Source organism: Lutra lutra, chromosome 10 (genome assembly GCF_902655055.1).
Source record: "Lutra lutra chromosome 10, mLutLut1.2, whole genome shotgun sequence".
Lineage (NCBI taxonomy): Eukaryota > Metazoa > Chordata > Mammalia > Carnivora > Mustelidae > Lutra > Lutra lutra.
The window spans coordinates 86,959,437-86,978,853 of record NC_062287.1 but is presented as its reverse complement, the minus strand read 5'-3'; the positions used below and the strand labels follow the sequence as shown (position 1 = coordinate 86,978,853).

Sequence of the window (19,417 nt, the reverse complement as noted above, 5' to 3'; positions counted from 1 at the left end):
GGGAGACTGTCTCCTGATTGGCCGCTCCAGCGCCAGGCAGGATGGGATTGGAAGCCAAATACGGGCGGGAGGAGACGGACAAGGAGCTGGGTCCCCTTTGGGGGGAGACGAAACCTCGGGACTGAGAGAGGCCAGAAAGGTGGGTGAAAAGGGAGGGGAGCCCGGCCCCTCCGACCCCGCAAGGCTAGGGTTTATGAACCCAGAGCTGGGCCCCACCTCTGGGGCTCTCACTCTCGCCTCGGGTTATCAGCATCCCTCACGCTGCCCCGCGACGCGACGGCGGGTGGCCGGCTGGTTTTGAGGAGGGAACGTTGAGGCGCTGCAGGGTGGGGCTTTGCACTTTAAACGCGATCTCAGCTCCTAATAAGTCAAATCCTGGGTTGAATTCCTCTGTGCAAAACGAGTTTTTGACTTAACCTAGTGGTAGTATCGTTTGCCACTGAGGGATTGATGGGATTTGGAATAAATGCAAACGCTGCTTCCGCAGTTAAGTTTGAACCACTTAACTTACTCTCAAATGTCACGTCAGTTTTCCTGGACACAGACTATACATAATAGTCAAACCGGAAAAATGAAACCCTGAGGTTCTTAATACTCTTAATAGTCAAACCGGAAAAATGAAACACTGGCAGGTTCTTAATACTCGTAATATTCTCAAATGCATTAAGAAGGAAGTTCATTCAGCCTTTTAGGTTCCCTTCTGGCTGAGCAGGCTGCCCTTTTTGGAGTGTCTACCATGTGCTAGATGCAGCTAGATGTTTGCCAGACTGTATCATTTAATCCTTACGACAACCTCGTGATGAAAATCTGGTTATCCCCCACTTTAAATATGAAGTCTCCGAGGCTGAAGAGAGGTGGAGGAACTTGCCCCAAGCTTAAATACTCGCAGAATGTCAGAGCCTAGGTCCTGAGTCTTCTGATTTCAAAGCCTGTGCCCTGAACCACTGGGCTATCCTCCTTTCTAAGAATAAGAATTTTGAAAAATTCCAGGAATTTTGGCTCTGTGTTTTTAAAGAGCCCTGTTGGAAAATTAAATGCTTAGTAAGTTATTGACTCGTCTGTCATTGTAATCAAATGGACTGAATTATTCTCCCCATCAGGTGCTAGGATTTCTCTTTAAACACCTTAATACATATAAACCTGCCATAATCTTCAGATCAAGAGTGCTCAACTTTTAAGTTTGACTTTTTTCAATAAAGCTACAAATAATGGGTGGGCATGTGACTGTGGAAATTTCAGAAAATCATGATTTTACAAAAGCATGGTATCAAGAATCTGTCCTAAAAGTTTAACTTTTGCAGTTCATTGAAAAGCAGCCCCCAAATCAATATTCAGTTCCCTGTATTTTTCCTTCATTACACTTAACTGTGAAGATGCTCTTTGCTGTGTGATTTGTGTGATGTCTTTCGCTACCCACAACTCAGGAAACTGAGGCATAGAGAGGTTAAAATAAGTAACTTGTCCAATATTACACCATTATTAAGAAGAGAGTCAGGATTCTAGCCCTGACCATCTCCTGAGCTCAAGCTTGTTAAGCAATTAAATGTTGAAAAAATCAAATTAATCATTTTCTTCAGTGACCAAATTTCAACAAAGTAAATAAAAAGAGACCTCACATGTTAACCTTTGTTCTTTACGTGAACATTGCTCTGTTTATTTTTTTTTTCCCCTCTGTTTCCTTTAGTGTTGGTTTGGATTCCTAAGGAATTTCCAACAAAAAAGAAATGGAGGAACAAGACACTTTCAGATCATGTCATATCTTGTACATTAAAATAAGGTATGTGCTTTCAAGTAATGACAATGAATTTATTTTGGTTACACACCTAGTATTATGTTCATTGACCTCACAACTATAATCTTAATACAGTTTAAGTGAAAACACTTCTAAAAATCATCCCTAGTTAAAAAATACATGACATCTATGTGATTCCTAAAGGTAATTCCAAATGATTGGCTCTGTAAACAAATTTGGTCCCAGATTTGTATATTTTATTAACATAAACACAGGAGTATTTTCGTGGGTATTAAATACAATTGTTATTTAGAAAATGGATTCTCTGATTATTCAGAACCCAATGAAAAAAAATGTCCTGGCACAAAACAGAATGTTGTGAATCCTCAGATCATCAAATCTAAAACCAAGCTTACAAAGTAGGCCATACAATAAACACTGAAGTGAAAAGGCTGGCCATGCAGCTAGGCACCTTTATTGATAAATTTTCTTTCATCACTTACTTGAAAGAAGAGAATGGAGAGGACGAATTCTGTTTTCTTGGCTGACAGACAGGTACACAGGGCAGCATGAACAGTAACAGACACCAAGTTGTTATTTCTGTTCTGATTCCAGCTTCCCTCTTAGGAGCTGAGAATGTTCCACATATTTTTAATTCATTCTTTTCACAATGGCCTTAGGGAGTAACTTGGGGATGGAGGAGGAGGCGGAAGGAACAGAGTGTAAAAGAAAGATGTTTTGCAATCCAGAGTGCCCTGGGAGGGAAGGATGGTGAACTCTACCACAGCTGTGTGTTTCTAGCCCACTGTGGGCTAGGCCTGAGCAGACAGGACGGGGAAGCCGAATCTGCAAAAAGTGCCAGTGGTTTTATATGTGGCAGTGACATGTACCCTCTACTCTGCCTACTTTGCTTTGCCACACCTTACTCCTGCTTTAATAAGAACAATTATTTTGGAGGACGTAGCCCCCATGTCCTTTGGCGTCTGGTAGTGGCCATAGTTGGAACTATCCTGAGGGAAAAAAATCCATGTGCTCTTTCTCCCCCAGGCCACGTGTTCCATGTATTGATCTGGGTGTTTGAGCAAAAGGAAACACGGAAATAAGAATTTGGAATTTATTGGGACGCCTGGGTGGCTCAGTTCGTTAAGCGTCTGCCTTTGGCTCGGGTCATGATCCCAGAGTCCTGGGATCGAGTCCCACATTGGGCTCCTTGTTCCGTAGGGAGCCTGCTTCTCCCTCTGCCACTCTGTCTGCCTGTGCGTGCTCTCTCCTTCTGACAAATAAATAAATAAAATCTTTAAAAAAAATTTAAAAAAAAAAAAGAATTTGGAATTTATTATTACCTAACTTCTTTTTTTTCTGATTTTAAAAGTAATGACTGCCTACTAATGGGGGCTTGGAAATATAAAATAATGTGTAAAATAAATACTTATCTACAGGTGGTAATAAATAGATATCTTTTTTACTTATATTTTCTCTCGTGTATGTAATGTGTGTGTGTGAGAGAGAGAGTGAGAGAGAGAGAGAGACTAATAATGGATCATACAGAATATATAATTTTGTGTGCTGCTTTTTTTTTTTTTCAACGATTAAATCTGTTTGGTAAGGACAATTTCATTCATACCAAACAACAACAGCTTACAACAATCTGAGTGCTGGACACACCATCAGAGACGGGGAGGCCCTGTGGGCACTTGGAGCCCTTCCCCCACACCCAAAGACCCTGGGTCCTCCTCCACCCCCTTACCCCTGAGGGAGATGAGAGCTGAAGTATTACTGCCACCCTCTGCCCAAAAAGACTGTAGCACATGGGACGCCTGGGTGGCTCAGTTGGTTAAGCAACTGCCTTCGGCTCAGGTCATGATCCCGGCGCCCTGGGATCGAGTCCCACATCGGGCTCCTTGCTCAGCGGGGAGTCTGCTTCTCCCTCAGCCTCTGCCTGCCATTCTGTCTGCCTGTGCTCATTCTCTCTCTCTCTGACAAATAAATAAAAAATCTTTAAAAAAAAAAAAAAAAGGCTGTAGCACAGAGCACTTCTCATGTTGCTCATTAGTACTGGGGAAGGGCCCTCCCCTCACTGACTGAGACACAAGAAGCTGAGTTATTGGGGGATGGGATATAAAGTGGCAAATGGGCAAGAAGCAGAGTGGAGACATGTTTGGTGTGAAGACCCCCACCTACCCACCCACCTAGGCCATAGTAGAAATTTGCAGGACTACAAAAGTGGCACTGCCTTTGCCCACAAGCTGCCCTTTTTTTTTTTTTTAAAGATTTTATTTATTTATTTGACAGAGAGAGATCACAAGTAGACAGAGAAGCAGGCAGAGAGAGAGAGGGAAGCAGGCTCCCCGCTGAGCAGAGAGCCCGACGCGGGACTCGATCCCAGGACCCTGAGATCATGACCCGAGCTGAAGGCAGCGGCTTAACCCACTGAGCCACCCAGGCGCCCCCAAGCTGCCCTTTTTTAAAACTTACAAAACATTTCATTTCCCCTGAATTTCACGTGATACAAAAGTATTACAGGCTTAAACCTGTCATCGAAATAGAGGGCTCTGTTCTTCAAGCCAGCTTTCCTCAGAGGCAAATAAATAAGAAACAAATCATGTTCTATAGATCATATATGGAAGAGTTTCCTTTACAAGAAGAAAAATATCTAAGCACATGATATTTAGTATAGCTTAGCATCCCAGTGTATGTTGATAAATTTAATTAATTGTTGGGCAGTACATTAAATACATAAAAGAACTCAATAGACAGCAGAAAGCTTAATCTTTGATTAAGGACAAGGCATCTGACAGTTTTTTTATAGTTTTTTTTAAAAAGATAATGCCATTTGTAAATTCAGGTTTGGCCCGTTTTAGTCTTTTTGCTCAGTCTTTTGAACACTTGCATTGTTTTCATTTTGTAGAGCTTTTGAACTTTGTCTCTCTCATTTTCTCCTCTCATACTTTTGTTTCTTAGCAGCACACTTAGCTTATACTTGTTCATGTTTTTCTTGTGCTTTTTCATTGGATTTATTTTTGTTTGGAATAGTAATGAAGTCTACACTTTTGCTACACTCTCATGGCTGAGGCTGGTCAATCCTACGTTGTTCTTCACACAAAACCTGGTCAGTGCACCCGGCAGTGGTCAAACACCTTGTTCTGCTGATAGAGGCTGCTTAACTTTTCTAAATCACTTCCTGAGCCTGCCTTCTTCAGCTAATTAGAGATGTTCCAGATTGTCAAGGAATCTCTCCTGTGAACAGGAATTCTTATGAGCTTTGAACCTTCTTCCATAGCAACCTCTTGTAATTTTGCTGAATCTTCCTTTTTCTTGAAATGCAAAGCCTGTCCTTTGGGAACACTCCCCCCGGAATGGTTAGGTCACCACAACTGTGGTTTAAATTTCTCATTCCTGAATCTGATGAGAAACTCCCTTGCCATGTATCCCCAAACTCCCTGTCCACCACGTTCTTGCCAGCCTCTCCAGCACCATGACAGAGCAACCATGTCCTATGTCCTGCTTTTTTTTGCTTAACCTTATGTGATTAAATTCTCCCTGAGTCATTAAATATCCTTTGAAAGTGTGTGTATGTGTTTTTTCATAGTTGCACAATGTGCAATCAAAACACTGATCCCTTATTTACACATTCCTTTACTGCAAACATTTAATTTTTTCCTAGTATAAATAATAGTACAGTGAACATCCTTCTTCTGTATTTGTATTTACTTCCTGAGGACGTGTTTCTAGAAGTAACTTTGGTTCAAATCCTATGAACATTTGAAGTCCCCTGACATATGGTCTATTGTGTTCTGCAAAACTGAGCCGGTTGACACTCATCAACACTGGGAGTAAGGACTGGAAATAAAATTTTAAAGATAGGTAAGTAGTTAGATTCTAGATGCCTATACAGTGCATATCTTAGTAGATTGTTGAGAAAGAGCAACACCTCTTGTATTCTGTTCAGCCATTACCACCACCCCCATGGGATTTAGTCTAGTGAACGTCTGCAGTGTCCTTTGTGCTCTGCTGCTTGACTTTGAGAACATAGCACTAAAGGAGATAGGCATGGGCAAAAAAAAAAAAAAAAAAAAAAAAAAAAAAAAACAAAAAAAACCTAAAACCAAACAAAAAAACCATGAGGAGGGACACCTGGGTGGCTCTAAGCATCTGCCTTTCCAGGGTTCTGGGATTGAGCCCTGCATCGGGCTCCCTGCTCAACGGAAAGCCTGCTTCTCTCTCTCCCTCTCCTGCTCCCCCTGCTTGTGTGCTCGCTCTCGCTCTCTCTCTGTCAAATAAATAAATAATCTTTTTCAAAAAACTGCCAGGAAATAACACTATGCGAAGAGTGTTCTGAGAAAGGAAATAGAGCTGCTGCATTGGTACCAAAGAAGGTCACCTAACCTGAACTTGAGAGATCATGGGAGGCTTCCTTAAAGAAATAATGGCCAAATGAATCTTGAAGGATGAACGGGCATTAGGAATAGTGCCAAGAATAAGCATTATGTTAGCCCAGCTGTGGCCACAGAAATCTAAAGAGATTTCTTCCATTCTTTCTTGAAAGCTTGACTTCATCAGTGATGGTGTTGTGACACCTTGTCTAGTATGAGAAGAGCAAGCAAACATTTGCAGCTGCGGTTCAGCCTTTCTCAAGTTTACCCAAGCACGCCAGCCTCTGTATCTGACTCAGACTGGCTTTGGCTCCTGCTGTTCATCCACTCTGCTTCCTCATCTTTTCCCTCCCTTGCAAGGGCTGTGCAAGTCCATTGTGTTAACTACTGGGATTATTATGTCTGGCTTGAGTTATTTTCCAGGGCTGCTGTCCTTGAGGTATTTTAATGGTCTCCTTGGTGTAAACTATGAAGTGTTGCATTTGTGCGTGACTCTGATCTTAAATCTGTATACAGAAACCAGACTTGGTTAAGCTTTGACAATTTGAAAAAATGACAAAGACCTCATAGATAAATCAACACAATCAGTATGGTTGAGACCACACAATTATGTATCTGTGAAGAAAATAATAGTTATAAATTGTACACGTTGAGTGTAACTATGGGATGTAGACCAGGACTGGGACTGGTGTCTCTCTCCCCCTATCTCTCCCATGAGCCCAGATCATAGACCAGCAGGGCTCCAAGGGGCAAAACAACATGGTACAGTTAAAAGTCTCAGCTCTAACATCAGAGCACTTGGGTTTGAATCCCACTACGGCTTCTTACAAACTGGGTCACTTAATCTTTCTAAGCTTTCATTTCTCACTTTTGAGATGGAGGTAGTCACACCTTCTGTATTAGGTTTAACCTAGGCTGCTAAATGAAAAGAAACCCCCCAAAATACCATGGTTTAAACAATGTAAAAATGTATTTCTCTCACACAAAACATCTCAGACCTAGATGGCATGGCTGGTTAGGCAGTTCAGCCATCCTCAATGTGTAGCTTTTATCTCTGAGTCCCCCTCCCTCAGCCATAGCTGTATGCCAACCAATGAGAAGGGAACAGAGGAACAAAGGGAGCATATGCCTGTTCCTTTTGAAGGCACGACCTAGAAACGGCACACTTGATTTCCGCTCACAGTCCCTTGGCTAGAATTTGGTCACATGACCATGCTAAGCCATTCAGTAAGCTGGGGAATGTAGTCACCAGCGGTGCAACCATGTGCTTGGGAAAACTCAGGCATTCTGTGATAAAAGAAGAAAGGGAAGATGGAGATTGGTGGTCAACCGACAGGATCTGCCTCACTGATGTCGTTGGATTGTTGTGAGGATCAAGAGAGGTAGAGCGCACAGTGGGCCTTAGTGCCCCGCATTTCCCAGTATCGCTCTTGAGCCACACATGGTTCTTTCATGGATGGCTACAGCTGTTGAGGAAATACAGCAAACTTGGCATTAAGATATTATATCACAGCCCACCCCTATAGAGTGTGGTGGAGTGAAGAGACTGCCTCTGGCCACTGCAAGTGTAGCTCCTGGTCCACATGGTGATTGACAAGGACCAGCCACTGCCCTAAACCAAACCTTCCTGTTCCAACAACCGTCACCTCAAACCTGTTTTATGTATTTATTTAATAGGCAGGCATATGATTCCTACAATGTCCCATGTTCTACTCTAAAAGCATCTCCCAATATTAACCCATGAATCTTTACAACCACCCCATAAAGTATGAACTCTTATTATCTTCACCCTACATATGAGGACACTGAGATACAGAAAGGTAAAGTAACCTCCCAAAGTCACATAGCTAGTTAGTGTCAGGGCCAGGATTCAAACCAGGCCGGAAGCCACATCTCAACTCTGACATGGTCCTGCCTGCCACAAAGCAAGTAGAAATACAGGAAGATCTGGGGTGAGTGTCCCACATTCTTAGAACACAACTGAAGCAACATACCACCTCCCACCTACCTGCAGACCTGGCTTTTTGGGAAGGACATATCAAACCACTTGTGAAGCCCACATAATTGAGAAAGACCACAAGAAAATGACATTCCATTCCAGAGTGTCTTTGAAAGGAAGAATGAGAAATAGTTCAAATACATTATACCCTCTCATTTCCTTTTTAAATATATTTTCCTTCAGGACATGAAAGCTTTCTCATGTTCAAGAGTGCTCTTTTAAAAAAGAAATGTGTTGCTACCCATCCCAAGCCTTCCGACATGCTGTACCAAAAGGAATACATCACTTGTGTGATACTTCTACCAAACACACGTAACCCAAATCTAATCATGAGGAAACATCCGAAAAACTCAGATTGAAGGACATTCTACAAAATCACTGGCCTAGACTTTTTTAAAATATCAAGAAAATGAAAGAGAAAGACTCTAAGGCTATCCCAATTTAAAGGAGACTAAAGAGACTTCTTTATGCCAATTAAGTAGGAAATGTGTTCTTGGATTGGATCTGGAATGAGTGGAAAGGTTTAAAGAATATTATTGGGATAATTTATGAGACCTAATATAAACTATAAATTTAGTATGAATTATATTATATACTTATATATAATATAAATTTAGTATGAAAACATTGTATCAGTGTTAAATTTCCCGGTTTTGATCATTGCACTGTGGTTACGGAAGAGGATGTTTTGTTCTTGGAAAATAACATATTGAAGCCCTTAGTGGTAAAGAGGCATGATGTCTGCAAATCACTATCAGATGGCTCAGGAAAAAATACATACATACATACATACAAATAAAGGAAGCAAGCAAATGATAAAACAAATAGAGGAAAATGTATACAATTACTGACTCTGGGTAAAGGGTAAATTGGGGTTATTTGTAGTATTTTTATAACTTTCTGCAATTTTAATATATCAAAGTAAACATTTACCAAAGAAATGTAAATATATTCCTCAGAGAGGTCATATATAAATATTTCCTCAGGTAATACCTTAATTATAAGTAATGTAGTAGCTGACCAAGGCCCAAAATGGGGCCCAGTTTAGGCCTTATGTGGGGGTGAAGACATATCAAGAACAAAAAAAAAAAAAAAAAAAGAAAGAAAGAAAAAGGAAAATGAGGAGGAAGCAGAAGCCATTGAATTCAAACCTTACCTAGGTCACAGTTTTGCCTTGGACCTAGTGATTTTTTTGTAGGAACAATTTAAGACACAAAGACATAAGTTAAAAAGTAAGAAAATATAAACACAGACAATCAAGCTACACAGAGAAATGGCCATACGATTTTCTTAATGCTTATATATATCATAAAATATAATATATTAGTACTTATAAAACCCTGAGATCATCCAACCTTAAGTACTGTAAGCTAACCTTACGTGATTATCCTGAGGTAAGGAATTACTTGCCAGTGAACATTTGTTTTTGACTTCTCCTTATTGTGTAATTAGTTGATTATTTTAGTGAATATCTGCTGTTATCTCCAAAACAGGCCCTGATTTTATGACCACCTTTGTTGGTGTTTGGGACATGACCTACATTGCTATATGATCACAATGTTAAGTTTAAAGATTATTCTGTATATTGTTCTGTTAACAGAAACCCTGGCAATACAAGTCCTGTGTGAAGTTAATTGTGTGGGAGGTTCGCCCTACTTCTAGCAACATGCACTCCTTAAACAGTCTCATTTCTGATATCCAAGTGTCTATAGTAAAAATCAATCATAAAGTAAATCTTGAGCAGAGGAAAGTATCATGATATTGGAACGGGGTTCAGGCAGCTGAAGTCCACAATACGCAAAGGTGCCAAAATATTAGTCACCAAGACTCCTCCTCACAGCACCAGTGAACCCCACAGGGAACCTCACAGTTGAAAGAAGGATCTAACAGTAGCTAATCACAGGCTGCATGGATGGGGAATTTAACATAAACTATGGACAGAAGCAGGGCTTTGGGCTGGGGACTGAGGTATATGGCCTGTACCAGGAAAAGTATATGCCCTCCTTATATCATATTCTGCCATGTTATTACTCTTTGTCCCTTCCAAACATACCCACACAAAGCCCTATGCCCTAAAGTTAAAAAAAAAAAAAATTATTTGTAACTCTCAGAAATGCTCTATGACATGGAACACAATAGTTTATGAAATTAGCCACATAAATTGTGAAACCAAAGTCAAAGTTCTAGTTGTTCTGTACCAGTGTATAAAAGAAAGGCAGGGGTGGGGGTGGGGATGGGAAGCATATCTGCAAAGAAAGAAACTGAATAACAAAAAGTATTGTGTGAAACAGATAATTATGCCAAAAAATGGACAGAAGACATGAACAGACACTTCTCTAAAGAAGACATACGAATGGCTAACAGACACATGAAAAAATGTTCATCATCATTAGCCATCAGGGAAATTCAAATCAAAACCACATTGAGATACCACCTCACACCAGTTAGATTGGCCAAGGTTAACAAGACAGGAAACAACAAATGTTGGAGAGGATGTGGAGAAAGGGGAACCCTCTTACACTGTTGGTGGGAATACAAGTTGGTGCAGCCACTTTGGAAAACAGTGTGGAAATTCCTCAAAAAATTAAAAATAGAGCTACCCGATGACCCTGCAATAGCACTACTGGGTATTTACCCCAGAGATACAGATGTGGTGAAATGAAGGGTCATATGTTCCAATGTTCATAGCAGCAATGTCCACAATAGCCAAACTGTGGAAAGGACCAAGATGCCCTTCAACAGGCGAATGGATAAAGATATGGTCCATATATACAAAGGAGTTTTATGCCTCCATTAGAAAGGATGAATACACAACTTTTGTATCAACATGGACGGGACTGGAAGAGATTATGTTGAGTGAAAAAAGTCAAGCAGAGAGAGTCAATTATCATATGGTTTCACTTACTTGTGGAGCTTAAGGAATAACACGGAGGACATTGGGAGATGGAGAAGAGGAGTGAGTTGGGGGAAGTCAGAGGGGAAGATGAACCATGAGAGACTGTGGACTCTGAGAAACAAACAGGGTTTTGGAGGAGAGTGAGGTGTGGAGGTTGGGTGGGCCTGGTGGTGGGTATTAAGGAGGGCACGTATTGCAGGGATCACTGGGTGTGGAGCATAAACAATGAATCTTGGAACACTGAAAAAATAAGATCAAATTTTTAAAAAAGGGTACTGTGTGTGCAGTCCTGAAGAGCCCCGTCTAAACCATGTCAGCGGCGCCAGGGTGGCTCAGTTGTTAAGTGTCTGCCTTTGGCTCAGGTCATGATCCCAGAGCCCTGATCCCCACATCAGGCTCCTTGTTCAGCGGGAAGCCTGCTTCTCCCCCTCCCACTCCTCCTGCTCATGTTCCCTCTCTTGCTGTCTCTCTCTCTCTCTCTGTCAAGTAAATAAATAACATCTTTAAAAAAATTAAAATTAAAAAAATGAACCATGTCAGATCCTCCAAAAACTCCACTTCCAACCATTTTAGACACCCTCTACATGGGTTTATGACTACATCTAGGAAATGAAAAGCAGATCGAAACATTGTCACTACAGCCAATATTTGTAGCAGACTCTCCTTCCCTCCAGGGCATTACAGATTTGTGGTTGTGGGGCCAGGAAGGCTGAATCATAATTCAATGCAGATGTGTCATTATTTAACACTCTTGTGGATCTAAAAGAAATTATGACCTGGGGGTCAAATCTAGTACCTCCCTGAGAGCCCAAGCCACACAGGTGGACGACAAGTGTAGCTGTGGGAAGCTGGCTGCAAAGGAAGCTTAGGAGGAACCTAAAGAGATAAGGGTGAGTTGATGGAGATTAAATAGTCTGTCCTCATCAGAGAAAAAAAGGAAGGACAGAAGGAAGGAGGGTAGGGGGGAAAGACAGAAAGGAAGGAAGGAGGGAAGGGAGGGAGGAGGGAAGAAAGAAAATTTGGGAACATAAACAGCAATCAAGACTCAACTTGGAAAGTACTATTTGTCCAGAATAAAAAGATAAAATTTGTTCCAGCAAGGTCCTGGGAATGGTGGCTGAAGCAGGGATTAAAATGGAGAGGTGGAGGAAGCAAAGTCTGGCTCCAAGAGACGTTTTCACTTAGAAAACGTCCTGTTTAAAGCAGCACTTGCCTAGGAGAGCAGAGGAACATTGTGTGTTTCGTCATAACTGGTTCTCAGCAGCTACAACTGGTTAGGACTGTAAACTTGACCTCAGGGCATCAGACTGCAAAGTATTTCTTGACCCATGAACCACAGGTCCTGTTCAACCAGCATATAGGTCCGTGGACTTACTCTTTCCTATCCATGTGCTAGTTTTCAATCCTTGATTTGGAGCAGGTAACAACTCCTGACTTTTTCCCTTGGCAAAACCACTGTGAATTTTTTCTGTAATATATGTTCCAATGCATGGTGAATCAAGAAATACTTGACTTTTTTTTTTTTAACAGAATGTGAACAAGAAAGATAAGTGATGATGTGTAAATGAGCAAAAGGTGACTCTAGGCCCCAAAACTAGATGAAATCTGGAAAGAACCCGCTCGTGTTTCCTAGTCCCAAGTGTTGGGGCAGGGCAACTGAAGAGCTTCGGAGAGATAAGAATGGTAAGGTAAGTGTGATCTTTGTCAGTGTAGTTCTTGGGTCCTCGCCACCACACCTGGTCCTCCACCTCCATCCCAACATCTTTGATTTTCTCATTACAACAACAAATTGTTGTTGTAACAACAATTTCCTTCTGGAGCTGTCTGCACAGCTCTTCTCTTGCAGCTCAGATCACTGCTGCTGCCAATGGCACCACCATATCTTGGCATCACTTTTTTTTTTTTTTAAGATTTTATTTATTTATTTGACAGAGATGACAAGTAGGCAGAGAGGTAGGCAGAGAGAGAAGAGGAAGCAGGCTCCCCGCTGAGCAGAGAGCCCAATGTGGGGCTTGATCCCAGGACCCTGGGATCATGACCTGAGCCGAAGGCAGAGGCTTAACCCACTGAGCCACCCAGGCGCCCCTCTTGGCATCACTTCTAACAGACCCCTTCACAGTCACTATGGCAACGGCCACCTTCTCTTTTCTGATTGTCATAACCTCTAAAAACCTTTTGTGGCTCTGCCAAGTACATCTCCTGACCCCTGCTGATGTTCCCACCGTACACGGAGACCAACATCCCCGTTTTGTCTGGGACCAAGGGATTTCCAGGGATGTAGGACTCTCACTGCTAAAACAGGAAAGTCCCAGGCAAAGCAGACTCGATTGGCATCCCACACCACTAGTGGTCACGACTGCCACTGCCGCTGACTTGTGTCTTAGAATTCAAGGTGGGAACAGTGGAATCAGGAGCATACTTCTGCCCTACGAAAAACTACTGGGGGGGCTTTTTCCTCCGCCCTGAGGGCACTCTGCTGGGTCTGCTGGAGAAGCTCACAAACCTCCGTTTCCCTAGATGGAACTCTGCAGCCCTAGGAAGCTGCCCTCCTCTCCGCAGTCCTCTCTCTCTGTCCTGCTCTCCCCACAGTGCCCTTATCTTTGGGAAGGACCTACCCTCACAACCAGAGTGATGTGGCCTGTACCTATAACTTACTGTCATTTTTAGTATGTGTACAGTGAGATACCATGTGGATTTCTCACTCTTTTTTTTGTTTTACTTTAAGATGCTAATATGTTAGGCTAAATGGTACAGAGTAGGGATACTTCCAGATAGGTATATTTGCAGATTTAAAAAAAAACAAACAAACCCTGAAATCTTTTGAAGAGAAATTTCTTAATCTCACCAAAACCTTTTTTTCTTTAATAAAAATGGGAATTAATTGGCCAGTTTTTATAAAAGCCACATAGGCTCATTTCAAGTGCTTTAGAAAACAGAGAAAATCATATTAACTTAACCAAAAAATAATCCCAAATCCCACCACTCTAAAGATAAGCACTATTAATATTTTTATCAATTAGATACATTAATATTGTATATGTCCTTCTATCTATGCCTATATATGCACTTAGATATAGAAGGCTTTAAATAAAAATGAAATCATATATAGGTTATGTATATTGTGCATGCTATATTTCTTTTCATTAATATGTCATGAACATCTTTCCTTGTCAATAAATAATAATCTACATGATCATTTTTAATGGCTACAGAGATGCTCACTCTAGGTGTTCTTTAGCTGGAGTAGGGACTAAACAAATTTCCCAAGGAGAAACTGTTAAGAAAGGATTTTTCTTAGGGGCTAAGAAAGGATTTTTCTTAGGGGCTATCTCCATTTCATTGTACTGTTGGCACCTCTTAAAAATCTGCCGTAACTCCAATTCCAAAAAAAGTTTACAGAGTAGTCCATAAAAGTCCATAAAATATCTAAAAGTGTATCTTTATCAAACATCAGCCAAAAAAAAGGGGGGGGGGATAGAAAACCCAGAAGTCTGTTCTAACAGACAATGAATCGTGTAATGTAGACAGAAAACTGTTCCAGAAAACAAAAACTAAGAGGAGTAAGTAACTCACCTGCTCACCACTGGCAGTATAGCCCCAAGAGTTGAAAAGCAAACTGATAAAATCTAAATGAAGAAGCCAGCAGTCATGATGGGAGCAGAGGTAAAAATCATAGCAGAAAACAGAAAGTCAGCCCTTAAGATAAGAAAAAAAAGGCAAATATGAAAGAACATTCCAGAACATGAAGATTACAGTAGACAACAAAGAGGAGGAGTACTAAAAAGCAAAGCAAAGGGATAAGAAAGCAGTGCAAAGTACAAATCAATACTTAGATGTTTTCTTAAATCGGAACAAACTTTTAATTATGACACAATTCATATTTAAAATTTTGGATGTGATATAATTCCTATATATGTAATGGATATACATTATTATAAATAATAACAAAATCAAACACCATGGACCCACCCATCAGCCTAAAGAATCAAACATTACTAATATGGGTAATGTCTTTTGTATATCCCTCCCTGACACTTTCCTCCCTCCCCTTTGCTTGTCTTTATAGTTCAGCCAAACACCTATGTCCTATAAATATTTGTGGAACAGGTCCTGCATATTTTTTAACTTTATGTAAATGCTATCACAGTGTATGTGGGTTTTTTTATAAACATGAAAACTGCCCAACTGAGTCCATCTGTAGGACTTGGGATGTAGGTATGTCTGCCAGAGTAATGGCGCAGACAAAAGGGAAGTCTCCTGCTTGAAGCCTCAAATGTCTCCTATCCAGAACCGCAGTTAAGTGCACAGTCATGAGCCAGAGTTTCTGGGCATGTCCAGTAAACTGGTAGCAAGGTCCAGCCCAAATCTCTTTGCAGAGGTCCTGAGAGACCTCTTACAGAACCACTCCTCCTACAAGAAGAAAATCCAGGCATGAACTGCAGGATCCAGGAACAAAAAAACCTGAATTATCAAAGAGAAGTCGGAATTCTAAATAACGCCTGGAGGCTGTGAGGCAGACTTTGGGTGCAAGTTGAATTCCAACAGTACTGCAAAATAAAAGATTATTCTTTCTCTATATTCTGTAATACAGTAGAGCCCAGACAACAGCTTTAACATACCGCCAACAGACTGTGACAAAAGAGAGAGAGAGAGCCATTCTTTCTGCCATTCCTTCTCACTCTGCCAAGGTCCACCGTGGCTTCAGGAGGGCTCAAGATCCCCAGCAGAAGGACATGGGGAAGCCGGTGGCACCAACAGAAACACAGAGAGCTTCCTTGGCACCCAGCAAAGTGAAGCAGCAGCATGCCTGGCTGTCAGCTCAACTCTCCTTTCAATATATGGGACTTCCTGTATCTGAGAAGCTACTGAGACCAGGGCATTGATGCTAATGTGCTTCCATATTCATCTTCAGGCTGGTGAAGTCTGAGGAAATGTCCAGTTATAACTACATTAGCACATAATCCAGGGTAGAAGTAAGTACTGCATGGGGAATGCAGGGATAATTCAGTTTACCTGGAATTTACGATCTCTGGAAGTTATTGGAGGGTGTCTGGGAAACAAGGCTTCTTTCAAGTTCTGTGAGACCCATGTTTTTACAAACATGCCCAGCCACTGTGTTTTAGGAAGATTAATTTGTCAGCATATAAAAAGAGGTCATAAAATGGGGAGAGTGGAGATCAGAAGAGCGGTCGTAAGATCACTAGAAGAGTCCAGATAAAATGAAGGAAGAGTAGTGGCAGTGGGACAGATTCTAGAGCTAACATTAAGCAGAATCAATGAGGACCGGGCATTACATCTAACACATCATTTAATGATGTTTGCAAAACACGATAAATGATGCAACTCAAATATATATGAAACTTGCTGAACTTTAATGCCTTTGAAAGTGAAACCACAATGACACCTAGAAAATACGTTACTGTGGAATGTCAGTGTTGTTGTAACTCTAGTACAAAACCCCTAACAGATAAATGCATTCTTCACATACATCCCATATCTTTCCCTTTTTATTTACGTAAAGGAAAAAAATGTCCTAGAAGGAGAGACAGGAACATGTCAGTTTTCCAGAGCTTCAGAATGCTAGCCTGGTTGTGTGAAGAGAAATCTGAAAATTATGCTGTGCTTTATTCTAGAAAATCTGAGAAGCCAGACTTCAAGTGTCGTGTCTCCATCCAGACTGTGCACGTTGGGGATTTGAGTGAGATTTCTGGGGGGTCCCTGATCACATGCCTACCAGACACTAACATCCGCAGTCAGAAGTGCTGTCCCACAGCGCTGCAGGGAAGGGGACTGCTTTCTGTGCTGGCTGGGCACCTATGGCCCTGTGAGTGGGCTGCGAGTGGAGGTCATGCCTAGCATCTTCCTGACAAGAGAGCCATGAGCTCTGTATTGAGATGGTGGTGTGCCCCGTTCACAGAAAACAGATTTATACATTGATTGAATGGTTCATTCTAAGTGATTCCAAAAGAGATGAAGGAGAAAGCGACCTCTCCAGGAACGACCCCATTCCAGCAACTCTTCTCCTGTTGGAAAACAACCACCAAATCTTAACCGAATGACGGGTGCCTACTTGCTGATCCAGCGCCCCTCTAACCTGTGTCCCCGGATTGTCATGTGTGAGTATAAAGAACATGTGGCAAGGTACAGGGTGGGGACAACTCTTTTAACTTACTCCTTTAAACTTGTTTGAACTTTAATATATTTATACATCAGCCAAGAGGGGTTTTTGTTCATTTACTTTAGAAGAATAACCTGTGCTTCTTATAAAACAAGATGCAACAAAATAAAAATGTACAAAAAGTGAGAGTCCTTCCCCTTCGTGACCCACTCTTTTGCCAAAGCTCATCGTCTCTCTCTCTCCCACTCCCCGCTCTCATCATATGGTGCACACTAATCTGAAAATTGCTTATGTTACTCAAAAATACCTTGGGATTGTGCTTTTGTGTCAATATGGACAACTACACCTTGTTCTTCTAGGTCCCCACGTAACGTTCTATAGGATACACACACCATCATATATTTAACCATTCCCCGAGTAACAGGCATTAGGTAGTCTCCAATGTTCATTTTTATAAACAATACTGTCATAAGTCTATCTCATAACGGTACACTTTTGTATACTTTCATAAGTCTTTGTAGGAGAAATTCTTAGAAGTTGAATGGCAAAACTCCTCCCTCCTACGCACAGAACTCCCACGCCGGCCAAGTATCCGTCACACCAGCCTTCAAAGTCAGACCTCCATGGTCCTTCTCCCCTATTCACATCCACTTCCACCTTTCATCTACATGCTGCCCCTCGCTGGTTTCACTGGAGGCAGGCCACTTTCTTTTGTGCTCAGGGGATCTGCCCAGGCAAAAAGAAGCAAGAATTCATGTCATTAATATAAAACACACTTTCAAAATGATGGTCTGAGAAAGAGCCTACTGAGAAATGGTGGATAAGGAAGTGGGTACTCTGAGGTCATAAACTAGACTGAATGTGTTCTCGGAGTCCCCAGTAGTTCTTATTTTTGACTCCCCATCTCAGTGCTGGGTAGGAAGCATTTCTGAGTATTTTAGTAGATTCTCTTCCCTAACCAATAGCTCCTTCATTAGGCAGCTTGTGCCAGGAGAAGCAGACTGGCTGGTGCCGACAGTTGGTGATGCGTGTTGCAAGGTTCCTTTGTAAGCCACATGTCATTTAGTCCCTGCAACCATCCCGGGAAGGGTAGGGGCAATGACAGGGGCCCAGCAATGAGGAAGTGACTTGCCTGGCCAGTGAGTGAGGCCCAGGGTTCTTAGACAGGTCACCCTGACACCAAAGCCCAGGTTTCTTTCACTATTTGAAAAATTTGTTGTAGTCTTACTCCAGACCATTTCTTCTAGATAAGTGGTTAAATGATCTCCTTGTACAAGTTCACCTCCTCCCTAGGATCAGAAAGAGAAAATCAGTTTCTGCTGGGTTGGACTCATGGTCTGTTGTTTGCATTTATTTCTTGAATTATTTTTGTCTTCCATCCTTAGATAAAATTTCAATAAGCAACAGAAAACCTTTATTTGAAATTGGCCCATTGGGAAAGTAGAGACTAAGTAAGATACAGCTTTGTCTGCAAAAGTCCTTTACTCCTTACGCATGTGATAGAACATGAAGGCAGAACCCAAGTTCAACTGAGGACTGAGGGATGGGCAAAGCACCACCTATTCTTAGGAAAAAGAAATTCTCACAGATCATAGAGTTGAAGACTGACTAATCTTTGGTTACTTGACCTTGGAATAAAGCAAATGGAAAGAAGAAGAAATTTATTTTTTTTAAAGATGTTTATTTCCAGAGAAATTCATGTCTTGCAAGCAATAAAAGCCTGTAATTACTTAGCCATTAAGGCAATCCACAAACTCTTAAATCCGTAAGGTATAAAATGATCTTGTAATTCATGCAGCTCCCCCCACCAAGAGCTTTCCAAAGCTTTTTTATTTTTATTATTTGTTAAATTTATTATTATTTTTAATTCCAATATAATTAATGTACACTGTTATATTAGTTTCAGGTGTACAATATACTGATTCACCAATTCTGTACATTACTCAGTTGTTCATCATGATAAGTGAACCTTAATCCCCTTGATCTATTTCACCCAACCCCCTACCCGGGTGCCTCCCCTCTGGCAACCACCAGTTTGTTCTCTGCTTGAGAGTCTGGTTTTTTTATCTGTTTTTGCTTTGTTTGTTTTGTTTCCACATATGAGTGAAATTGTATGGTATTCATCTTTTTCTGACTTGACTTATTTCCTGTAGCATTTACCCTCTAGATCCATCCATGTTATTGGAAATGGCAAGATTTTGTTCTTTTTTATGGCTAAATAATATTCATATATTATTCATATATATGTACATACACTACATATATATATATATATATATATATATATATATATATATAT

At 41.2% G+C, this 19,417-nt stretch overlaps 1 long non-coding RNA gene across 2 annotated transcripts; it reads left to right on the top strand.

Annotated features, from left to right (window-relative positions):
- Positions 1-7: 7 nt before the first annotated feature.
- LOC125078630 (uncharacterized) lies at positions 8-18,604 on the top strand. Of its 2 annotated transcripts, none has more exons than XR_007120946.1 (4): positions 8-139; positions 1,685-1,777; positions 12,531-12,683; positions 16,634-18,604. It is a non-coding gene; the product is annotated as an uncharacterized LOC125078630 (long non-coding RNA). The 2 variants fall into 2 exon arrangements; XR_007120945.1 differs by having other exon boundaries at positions 12,531-12,688; positions 16,634-18,603.
- Positions 18,605-19,417: the final 813 nt, after the last annotated feature.